Here is a 12,544-nt window from a genome sequence, read left to right as displayed (position 1 = left end):
TTCTTAAAAGATTTCACATTCTAAGTACAATAAAGTCATTAAAGAAGAGGTGGAATAATTATGACGTGGGAGCAATGCAGATAAATACCACACTACTAATGAATCTAATAGATTCCTGAATCCAGGCAATATTAGCTAGGTAGCAGATGCACATGCTGAATAAAAAAGTAGGAACGGGACACTAAACATCTATCAGTTTGTGCATTACATTAACCAAGCTCACTGCTCTACACAATTATTTTTAGGATTTTCATGTTTATTCATGATGTGAACTATCTAAAGGGATTAAACAACTAAGCAATGTATTACACATTAAAAAAATTAACATGCATATTAATTGTTTAATAAGGCATGTTACTTCAAGACATTTCAACTCTTAAACTAGATGTGAAGGGGGAGGGGGATAATAATACTAGGCTTGTCTGTGACAAAATGTGGGATGACATATGGGGGTTAGAGGGACAACATGCTAGCACTCCCCACCTGGAGCACTGCGTTCAGCTCTGGACCCCTCAGCATAAGTGCGTGAACCTCTTGGAGTAGGTCCAGAGGAGGCTACAAAGATGATCAGAGGGTTGGAGCATCTCTCCTGTGAAGACAGGCTGAGAGTGTTGAGCTTGTTCAGCCTGAATAAGAGAAGGCTCCAGGGGAGATCTTATACTGGCCTTCCAGTACCTGAAGGGGCCTACAGGGAAGCTTGGGAGGGCCTCTTTCTAAGGGCATGTAGCGACAGGACAAAGGGCAGTAATTTTAAACTAGTGCAGGGGAGGTTTACATTAGACATTAGGAAGAAGTTCTTCACTCAGAGTGGTGAGGCACTGGAATAGGTTGCCCAGAGAGGTGGTGGAGGCCCCATCCCTGAAGACATTCAAGGTCAGGCTTGATAAGGCACTGATCAGCCTGATCTAGTGAAGAAGTCCCTGCTCACTGCAGGGGGGTTGGAGACAGCAGAAGAAAGAAGCTCATCAGGTCCACGTTAAAAAAGAAACGCCAAGATTAAAGAATCACAGAATCACAAGGTTGGAAAAGACCTTTAGGATCATCAAGTCCAACTGTACCTGTCCTATGCTAAACCATATCCCTAAGGACCTCATCTACCCATCTTTTAAACACACACAGGGATGGTGACTCAGCCGCCTCCCTGGGCAGCCTGTTCCAGGCCCTGACAACTCTTTCAGTGAAAGATTTTTTCCTAACATTTAATCTGCACCTGAATTAGAATCTGAACTAGATTACTAGTAGTACCTGTTACAGAGAAAGAGCTGGCTGCAGGCTCTGAGTCTGCAGCTACAGCACTGCTTCCAGATACAAGTAAACACACAGCCACACAGATAAGGTCAGCGTTTGTTGCCAGACACAGTGAACCTTGAGCAAAACTAACTCAAACCTATGGCACCTTTTTAAAAAAACCCCACCTGATTCTCACCATAGGAATCTGGTGGCAGATCATACACATTTAGAAAAAAAATACTGAAAATCAAAGTGTGTACTTTAAAAACTGTGACAATTTGAGTTTCTAACTACTGCCAGAGAAGAGTTTGAGCACTGTACATTCTTTATTCAGAAATCATCTCCGAGCTGCCAGTGAAATCTGTTTACTCTTTCAGACTGCACCAGTATGCCCGGTCAAGCATCAGCTTCAAAATACCAGCAAGAAGCACCATACCACAATACCTCTGAAAGGCAGTTAAGTTCTTGAAACTTTCACTACACTGTTCCATAAAACCATTTTCAAGAAAAAGTTGAGACTAAAGAAGTGGTTCGACAAGACTGAATAAGCCAATCCAAACAGCTTCTCACTACTTCAGTGGAAAGAGAGGCTCCCATTTCCCCTGCCCCAGTATTCCCACCTCTTCATGCCCATGAGCTGTGTATTTTGCACCAGCTTTGGTGCCCAAGAGATTTTCAATGAGATGACTCAATCCTACAACCTGTGAGGACTCTGCTCAGTTAGGCTGGCTAGTTTAGCAGCTGAAAGAGGGGTTGAAAAGTGCCAGGATTCAGTGCAAGAAAAAGGGTAGGGATACATGAAGAGTAGAAGGGAATAAGACACCATCCTTTTGGCAGCAGCAAGCCAGGATGCTGGCTTGTATTGCCTGTGGAAGTGCCGCTTGTACAAGAATGGTTTATATGCTGTCTGTACTGAAGGGAGAAGTTTTGTTCTTTTCATCCTTGCAATTAACCATGTTAATTCCATGCAATTAACACTGCCTTCTCCAGTCTTGGGAAGGGCATTCACAACAGAAGGCTGTGACCAGGTCAGGATATGGAAAAGCTGTTCCAGCCACATTTAGCTGCTCATGATGGGGTACAGGTGTCAGTGTGGGATGGAGGAAAGCATGACTGTGTTTATTCCTCTCTAGCAGCAGTACAGACTTATTGTTAACCAGTAAATTACATCTTAACAGTATTCTTAAACGCAACACCTAATTGTGGAAAAAACTCTATTATATTAAACGAAATAAAAGAATTTCTTAAAAGAAATTCCAACTCATTTGCAATAAAAACATTGGCAAATATGAAGAGAAGCTTGTTCAGCTGAGCAAGAGTACACAATGTCACATAGGCTGAGTTATGCTTCTTTGGATGGCCACATTTTTAATTTATCTTGCTAAAGTTTGTCAATGAAATGGTTATTAGTTGTCTGACATATCACATTCCTTTTGATGGATACTGGGATAAATTAGCATCCAAAAATCAAAATTAATTTGTAGTTATTAAAAGTGCCTTGAGAATGCCAGCAGCCACATATTGAATGTCTGAAGAGCATATTTTGATAGTAAAATAAATATCCTGATAATTAAACAAAAGCAGCAGTATGTACAACTAGAAAGTGTAGGAAGTATTAAGGGTGGTCTTTTATTATGCAAATACTTCTTTTTATTTACAGAAGGGCAGAAAAAGCACTCTACTACTGCTGTAACTCCAATTGTTGAGACTTAGCTTTTTTTTAACTTAGCATTTATTTATAGAAGAAGTCTCTTCGTTTTTCAAGAAGGCTGTGAAAACACTTGGTGGTTTAGCATATCCAACTCTGGCAGTGGGTGCCTTTTTTGAGCAATTTGTAGCTGTTTTGAGGTTTCATAATAAACCCTGGCAGGAAATAAATCTCTTTTTTGAGAGGTAAATTACTTTTGAGGACATAACATGTATTCTCAGAAATGTAGGCAAGTGAAATGGTTCAACGCAAGGATCGCTACCAGCCCAGGGCTAGAGCACCCTCCTCTGTTCCTTCACTCATCCCATCATTACAAACACATTAACGGTCTCCTAACGTAGACTGCTGTTGCTTAAACGGTAAGTCTTTCCACCTCATTTCACAGCATTTTTGCACTCGTTTGGGATTGTTAAATTGTTCTAGGAAAGGTAAGAGCACTAGAGCACCTCAGAGCTAATTCAAGTTTATTATTTCCTTTAATTATTGAGTAGAAATTAGAAAACAGTTCTTTGGAAAGTATAACTTGATTTTGGACATTTCTTTAAAACCAGGTAAAATTTAGAGTGCCAATTAACAAGTCCAGTAACGGGCCTCTACAAAGTCTTGTACTCAGCGATAGGTTAAGGAAATGTACATTTTTCTGTATCTACTGTAGCTAATTTCCCTGACTAAATCAGGCATGTTACAGAATTTCAGACTACTACAACAGATGCTTTTCCTGAAATGACTTAAGCTGCTCTATGATTTTTCTGATAGTAATATATGTTATGAATCTGCAATTCAAGTATAAAAACACTGCACTCATAGCCAAGAGGTATAGCAAACAACAACTCCAGGTTTCTAAATTCCTTCTGAGTAACATATAGTTAGAAAGGGAAAGATAAGTCTCATATTCTAAAATATTTACTTAGAGCTTGTCTGTTCATCAATACTATAGTGGGTGTTTATTCAGCATTACTTTTGGGATCAATAAATCCTATAAACAACCTTACATGTTTTAGAAAGACTGTGTGTAAACAAAACTTCTTTTCCCCCAGCCTTCAACTGCAATATCTTCCTCCTCTCTTCCTTTTGCTAGTCACAAATTCGTCAGTACAGTTCAATTAATTACAAATGGAATAATCTCAGATAAACTTGTATTTCACCCAAAATATGTATTGACTGTTTTCTTAGAATACAGCTAGTCACCTTTCTGGACTATTAATTCCCAAGTCAACAACCAGGAAGATTATCATCACGAGATAGGTAGAACAACAAAAGAGGGGGACAAATTTTAATGGAAATAAAAAATTTTTTTAAACTGCCCTTCTCCTTACATATAAAGTTTCATACATTTTGTACAAGATCCTACATGGCAATAAATGACTTCCTCTTTTAAAAAGGACACACTTTGAAACATGGCAACTTCAAGCTATACCAGTGAAAAATTTTTGTTAAATGTAAACGAACTGTTCTAATGCAAACCTTGCTAATTTTTATTGAATGCAACTGTAGAGTAAAAAAAAGCACAAGGTCATGACAAAAGTGAACATTTTGATTCCATACTACATCTGCAGTAAGCTCTCAAAATACCTGTTATATTCCTTTAGTCTTTCTTCCATAAACTGTGTTTGCAAAAAATGCAACTCCTACTTCCAAAATGAGAATTTAACATGAAATACAATGCCATGAGTAAAAAGAAGGGGAAAAAAATATTTCAAAGAAAGCAAACTAAAGGAAACAAAGCCATATATTTGTATTAAAAATAAATATACTGAACTTACAAAGAAAAAGATACTATTTCAGTAAGCAGAAACAGAAGGAAATCATAGGCAATGACCACAAACAAGCAAACCTCCATTCCTCCACTGCAAAGACCCCTCCAAACACATTGGCTCAACAGTCTGATCATCAGCCATCCCAGAAGCACGTTGTTTCAGGACAGATAGCAGGTCTTCTGCAGGCTTGGATGCTGTTGTCAATTACTGAAGCTTCCTGCTACACTGGTAACTAGATACTGTGCACTTGCAAACAGTCACGCAACAATAATTAGGAAGTGAAAAGGAAAAGAATGAGTCAAGTTTTAGGCTTGCTGGTTTCATTAATGAAAAGATACAGGCTTCTTCTCAGAACAACAAAAACAATCAGTAAAACTGCAGTAGCATATACTGTCACACAAACCAAATCACCTTTCCTAATCACGGTAGAACAATTTCTGAAATGAGAAGTTTCTATGACACAAAAATAACTCCAATAAACATTGCCTAACAGCAGATGCCATGCTGAAGTTGCAAATACAAAAAGGGAATATGGAAAAGGAGACAAGCTTTACCAAGCAATGCACTCATCCTCCTCTGGGAAGACAGTAAAGGACTGAGGGGAAGGAGGCAGGAAAAAGCTTGAGAGATCAGAGTTAGGCAGCACCTTTCCCCCACCTCTCACCAGGCCAACTAGCACAGACACACGCTTATGGCATGGTATTTACCTTCAATAGCTGTCTGCTTTTACTGTTCTCTAGGTGTTATCTGTCTTCCTTTTTGTAAGTTAATATAAAATTAATCATCCATTTCTACTGAATGTCCAAGATTATATTAATATAGGAATCACCAATTGTATCTCACATGCTCTAATCAATACTCCCATCCTTTCACAAAGTCAGGGAAACCACAAACTATAATGACAAACTGCTATCTTAAAATAATCTGAAACCAGGGAGATGCCTTAAAAGTGCAAGGAGGAAAAGAAGGATACAGCCGCTCTTATATTTTTTCAGGTTATATGTAACAGCAAGCGTCCAGAACAGCACCCTCTACATCCATAGCTACCTTGCAAAGTAGGTCACAATCTCATCTTTTTAAGTATTTGCCTTGCCACAATTTAACAGATGCTCTACAAATACAAAATACACCCAGTGTATGAGAGTTCTGAAACACAATTCTAGTGCAAAACCAAGTCCATGTCTTTGGGATGCAACACATGAGGGATAAAATTTCAGACTTGGACTAAAAATCAATTAAGAAGCACCAAACTAAAACCAACAAGAACTCTAATTTTATACATAGACAGTGGGGAAAAAAATGTAGCTCTAACAATTAAAGCCCTGAAGTCATATTTTAAGCACTTTCAACATTTACTTAATACACCTTTCTAGTAAGCTTTTTTATCGTCACTTAATACTCATGCTTACCTCTCACTATAGTAGCAGAAACCAGAAACTCAGATACTTGTTATTTAAAGAACTCAGGTTGTATGCTATTAGCAGTTCTAACCAACTACAATAACAGAAAAAGTGAAAATGTAAATTCTGAAAGAACCTCAGCCCCATGCCCTAAATATGATCTGAACATTCATTCCTCTCTGCTTTGTACACATTCTAATAATTTTATTCTTCCTTTCTCCCTAAAATAAAAAGTCAACTAAATATATATGCCAGGTAAAAATACTATGAGTTTTCATTAAGCAACAAGGTCAGGAAGAAGGCAGGAGTGATTTTGTCTGCTTAACTCACCAGAAGTTTTTTTCTAGGAATGTGCCAATGGTCCTGTAATGAAAAGCACTTTTAAAATTGAGAGACACTCAGTCAGTATTTGAATTAAGGACTATTTTTTCTTTGTCTGTAGCAGAATCACAGACCTATGTCTGCATACTGATGGCATGGTTTGACAGTATATGCCACCTGAATCAATGGTTTATCACTACAAAGGTGAGTAAGTAGCTCACTGCACTGTTTCCTGTGCCTCTATTCCACTTCTAGTTGCTAAAAGGGAAACACATTTAATTTGTCAACAAAAAACCACTTTTATTTAAAATTGAAAAGCCAAACCTAATCAGCCTAGTCTACTCAGGTAAGGTGAATATGGAGGTCAGAGTAACAAAGAGACTCAAACAAGACTTCTCTTTTTCAGCATCATCGAAAGCGCTGCATGTGTTTGTGAAGGCCAGAATAGGCAGCAATGCAAAGGGGAGGCAGTTTTGTCCACTTAGATTTAATAACAAAGAGGTCAAAGTATACACAACATATTCCATAGTGGAGATAAGTAAATTTATTTGTTAAAAGTTAGTTACTAGTGTCTATTTTTTCTACCCAAGAGGTATTTGCAGTCAGTCTGTAACTTATTTCTTCCAAGAAGAGCTTTCTTTCAAAAAACAGTTGAACAACTGTTATATTTGCATCATTTACTTGCCTACTTCCAATCATTCTCTAAAGAGACAGAATTGCATTTTTGTTCACAGGAAAACTAGCACGATGCAACTATTAAATTTAGGTAGAGAAAAGACTTTGTTGTTTCATGGGGATATCAACAGAAGAGTTAATACCAGGCTTCAGCCCCCTATAGTCTGCCTTATCTCAAAACCAGAAAAAAAAAAATCTGTGTCTTTCTTCCTACTATGATTTTCCAGGAGGATAACCAGAGGAAAATACTGCCACAGACACACACTTTATACTGAGCATCATGAATACCAAGTCATGTTTGGAAGGTTGTAATAACTCACACACAAAACCTAATTACTACAGCTTGACTTTCATATCAAACCTGTCTTTTTTTGTAGCAGCCTATCTACACTGCATTCTAAATTCCTAAGACTTTACTTGCATGCATAAGTTTACTTGCCAGCTCAGTCTTTCACATTAACAGTCTCCAACCTCTCCAACTTCAGCATAACTTCCTTGTGCCAGGATCAGCTTCCAACATGCCTATACTCTTTCCATGCTTCATCTACCTTTATGCATTCACGTGTCACTTTAAGCAAAGTTAGTGAGTAATCCCAGAACTGGACTATCTCTATCAAAAGAAGCAATCAAACAAAATAAAATTGTTCTTGCAAAAAGACCTCCTAATGCTAATGCAGTTTGGTTCATATATATTAAACAGATTTGAAAGTTGTTCTGTTTAGCTAAGAAGTATTTAAAAATTAAATTGTCACTCTATTAGCGTTCCAGTTCCCATGTAAACTGAAAGTATGGGAATGCACTTACTAGGTCAGTCAAAAAAAAAAATCTAACATGTTTAACAGGTGGTGCCAAGGAAAGACTTTAAGACAAAAAAAGGTATACAAAGTTTTCTCAAAATACTCTCCCAGAACTAAACATACATACACACAAACCTGAGTTAACTGCAGTAGAAAAAGCCACATGATACATATCTGAACGCAAAAATAATAGGGATATGAACATGTTAAACACTTAGTAAATGTTAATATAGTGTATGCTTCACAGTAAGTACTTATACCACACAATGAAAATCAACATCTAAGTAAGGGGGAAAAGTATAAATGTCTTTAAAACAGTCTGTGGACAGGAACACATAATTTTACTCATAATTTAAAGTAGACATTTTAAAACAACCCATTCTGAATGTTAATCAAACTTCCCTTCAGGAGGGGGAAGACTAACACCAATAAGCAAATAACATATCCCTACAACAGAGTTCACCGCACAATTCACTGTGTTCTAAACTGCCTTCCCAAATCTTACAGCAGTTAGTCTACAGAAAAAGGTTGTACTGAGATAGAAACCACGCTCCAAGTAACAAACCTTTCTGTTTCAGGGGCATCCATTCCTTAGGCATTCCTATTGGTTTTGATCTTGTGAAACAGTTTATTGGACTAGATGACATAGGGATACAAATAAGGTAAAAAATGTTTGTAGACAAGTTTTTGTCTACTTACACAACACATGCATATTTATCTTCTTATTTCAAGCCCGCAATAATGGTAAAAGGGCCATTTTAAAAATACCAAATTGTTTTCAACTTGGTATGATATGTGGGAAGAGCACACCTTTCCCCTCCCCAGAATACTAACACAATCTTCAAAGTATCTGCCAAGAGTGAAACCTTAAAAAAGCTGATGGTATCACATGGCATCAGAACAAACTTGTAACAGTTTGGACTTCCTGAAACACCGATGTCTAAGTTCTGGGTGTCACAGTTTAGGTCAAGACAGGTTAAATGCATTAATTAGCAGATAGTAGCTTTTTTAATTCCCTCTGAGAAAGAGTGATTATTAATGCAAAGAACCCTACTAAGTATGGTGACACTACAGAAAAGTGCCAGTTATTGCCCCCTTCCTCACAGAAAGGGGCACTGCACAAAAAGCTCAGGCTTTATGGGCCTGCAACATCACCCTAATTACTCAGATCAGTAGGCCAAGGCACATTCCACCACTGCTCAACACCTCAGTAGCACTCCATCTGACAATAAGCAGTAGGAAGTTAATCACATCTTAATGCCTTCTGCAACAGGCTGATCTTCATATGGTCAGGCCCCACCTGGAGTACTGTGTCCAGTTCTGGGCTCCATGGTATAAAAAAGACAGGGATCTCCTGGAGAGAGTCCAGAGAAGGGCCACGAAGATGATTAAGGGCCTGGAACATCTCCCATATGAGGAAAGGCTGAGTAAGCTGGGTCTGTTCAGCCTGGAGAAAAGAAGGCTTAGGGGAGACCTAATTAGTGTTTATAAATATCTTAGACTTGGGACGCAGGGGGATTTGGCCAGCCCCTTTTCAGTGGTCTGTGGGGACAGGACTAGGGGCAATGGCTGTAAGCTGGAGCATAGGAAGTTCCGCACCAACATGCGGAAGAACTTTTTCACAGTGAGGGTGACGGAGCAGTGGAATAGGCTGCCCAGGGAGGTGGTTGAGTCTCCTTCTCTGGAGATATTCAAGTCTCGTCTGGATGCCTATCTGTGTAATATGAGATAGGGAGCCTGCTTTGGCAGGGGGGTTGGACCCGATGATCTCTTGAGGTCCCTTCCAACCCCTAAGATTCTGTGATTCTGTGATTCTGTGATAGTATGACAGCTGTTGGGAGCACTTGTAATCTTAACTCTCTCATACAGAAAGCAAGCAGGGAGAACAAGGCATTAGTATTTGGACTCCAATCAGATCCTGTATCTTAACAATGTGCTTCAGCTGAGGTGGCTACACTATGAGCAGCCTCAAATATGTTCCCATCCCTGTGGATGCAGCACTTTGATTTCTATCTGCTGGTGAATGTCTTAGGTACCCTAACAGCTTTGCAATTTCTGTGTCTCAGAAGCCAAGGGGCCCACCAGCAGTTGTTACACCACCGTGACTCTATCACTGCAGGTGCTGCCCAGATTCCCCCATAGATGGGGGAATTTGTGTTAAGATACAGTTTTCTCAGGGCAACAGCAGCCTTGGCTCTACAATCCAAGGAATACACCTCTCTGTGTGCTTTCTGCCACAGACTCCACTGGTTCAGCTGGTCCCCTACTAGTTATATATAGCACACTTCAAACATTTGGCCCCATTCTAACAGGGCTCAGCACATCAGCACATGCAATTTATTGCTTTATCTGGTTAAAGTCCTGTTATTGTGCAGGACCCACTCAAGTGCATTTTTTCCTGGTGACCTGGAACACTAGGTTCCTAAGTGTTTTCCTGTGCCCAGCACTAGTGAGACCCTCACCTTGAGCACTGTGTTCGGTTTTGGGCCCCTCACTACAGAAAAGACACTGAGGTGCTGGAGTGTGTCCAGAGAAGGGTGACAAGGCTGGTGAGGGGACTGGAGAACAGATGCTATGAGCAGCAGCTGGGGGAACTGGGGTTCTTTAGTCTGGAGAAAAGGAGGTTGAGGGTAGACCTAATTGTTTCCTATAACTACCTCAAAAGGAGGTTGTGGAGAGGTGGGCACTGACCTTTTCTCCCTAGTGAAAAGTGATAGGACAAGAGGAAATGGCATCAGGTTATGCCAAGGGAGGTTTAGATTGGACATGAGGAAAAACTTCTTTCCAGAGAGGGTTGTTAGGCATTAAAATGGGCTAGGGGGCTGGTGTAGTTTCCATTCCTGGAGGTATTTAAAAGACAGTTAAATGTGCTACTGAGGGACATGATTTAGTGGTGTTTGGCAGGTTAGGGTGATGGTTGAGCTTGATGACCTAAAGACTGCCTTCCAACCAAGACAATTCTACGATTCCATGAGGGGTAAGCAAGCACTGCATGGTGCTCAGATGCTGCCCAGGAATGAACCACAACAGTCCTTTTTGACACCCAATGTGGGGCTCAAAGGGTTGCAATAACAGTAGATCTGACCCGATCACATTAAAAAGCTGTGATAAATATTTATCATGTTATTTAAACAGGTGCTGGTAATAATGACATTTTCTTTGGTGACCTGGCTGTGGTATGTAAAGCTGTACTTGCTCTACGTAATTCCTTCCCTGTTGTTTATCACCTCAGGGAGCAGGGGGATCCAGATTCTTATTGTGTTGTACTGTGTGATATCAATTTATGATAAGGTAACATCAGTGTTCATGACTTTAAGCTAGTATTTGTATGTAGCATTTCTGTTGTGCCCTTACCTGGGACAGCATCTCTCAGCATTGTTTAGAAATTGTACCCAATCAATGGGGAAGGCAGAGGAGGATGCTTTGTCCAAGCATCCTTCAAGCTTGTTACAATATCCTTTGAGGACTCAGACTACTCTTGGGACATTCAGGCCACAATGCCCCTGTTGCTCAGTCTCCTGAATGTTTTTCAAATCTTATTTGCTACAAGAATATCACCAAGAGATCATGCCTGGGGCTGAAAAGTCAGGGGTGGCATGGCACGTGGGAAAGTATCTAGAGACTTTCTCACTTCCAATGGTCTGGAGCTTCACCAAACTTCAGCAAACCAACTGCCCTACAGAAAGTATGTTACAGGATCCTGCACATAAGGCTTAGCAATAGAGTTATTTTCATATTACTTTTAAGTTCTTAAAGCACTTAATTTTCACATAATCACAGAAGAGAAGGGACCCATAAGGATCATCGAGTCCAGCTCCTGGCTCTACACAGGGCCAGCCAAGTCAGAGCATGGGATTGAGTGCATCGTCACTCAGTGCATCATCCAGATGCTCCCTAAACTCAGTAATTTTACTGCCATACTTTTTTTTTTTCTACTTTAGAAAACAAAGCCATTGTACATACACAAGCTCTATTTCAATAACTTGAAAATAACATAGTAGTGGACAAAGTAGGGTTGTACAGAAGAAAATTGTATCTAAACATAATTTTCTTCAGTGACAGACTTACCTAATACTTCCAAACTCATGATGCTAACTGTTTCTGAAAAGGCAGTTGCAAATAATCCAGACAAAAAAAAAAATCTAGAACTGCACAGAAGTACAGAGACTAATTGATTTCATTTATGCTCTTGCTTATTGACCTTTCCTTTCAAGAGTACTTTAGCTCATGCATTAAGTTGACCTATAAGACTGGATAATATACATAGTTCTGCCACCCATAGCTTCACACACACTTTTGGAACCCTATCTCTTGAAATACTTGGCTGTCTAGAGGAGAAAGACCAAGGGAAAAAAAAATCCCGAACAATTTGTAAACCAAAAAACTCAAACAACTCAAGAGGCTGTGGATGCCTGCAGTTTGTACTCATCTTTTGAAACCGACCAGTTTTATAAGATCACCTTTTCCCCGTACCTCTACCAAGTTTTATTACACAGAAAGAAGTCCTTTAGCACTGATGGAAACCAAATGAAAAAAAAAAAATAACAGATCACCTACTTTAGAGTTCAAGTTGTTTGCTCCACAAACTAAGTTTTACACTACAGCTTCCATCTGCCACATCCAAGGTCTTACTCTTTGCGATGAACAACTTTACGA

Source organism: Gallinula chloropus (assembly GCF_964237585.1).
Source record: "Gallinula chloropus genome assembly, chromosome: Z".
NCBI lineage: Eukaryota > Metazoa > Chordata > Aves > Gruiformes > Rallidae > Gallinula > Gallinula chloropus.
This window is presented reverse-complemented; position numbering follows the sequence as displayed.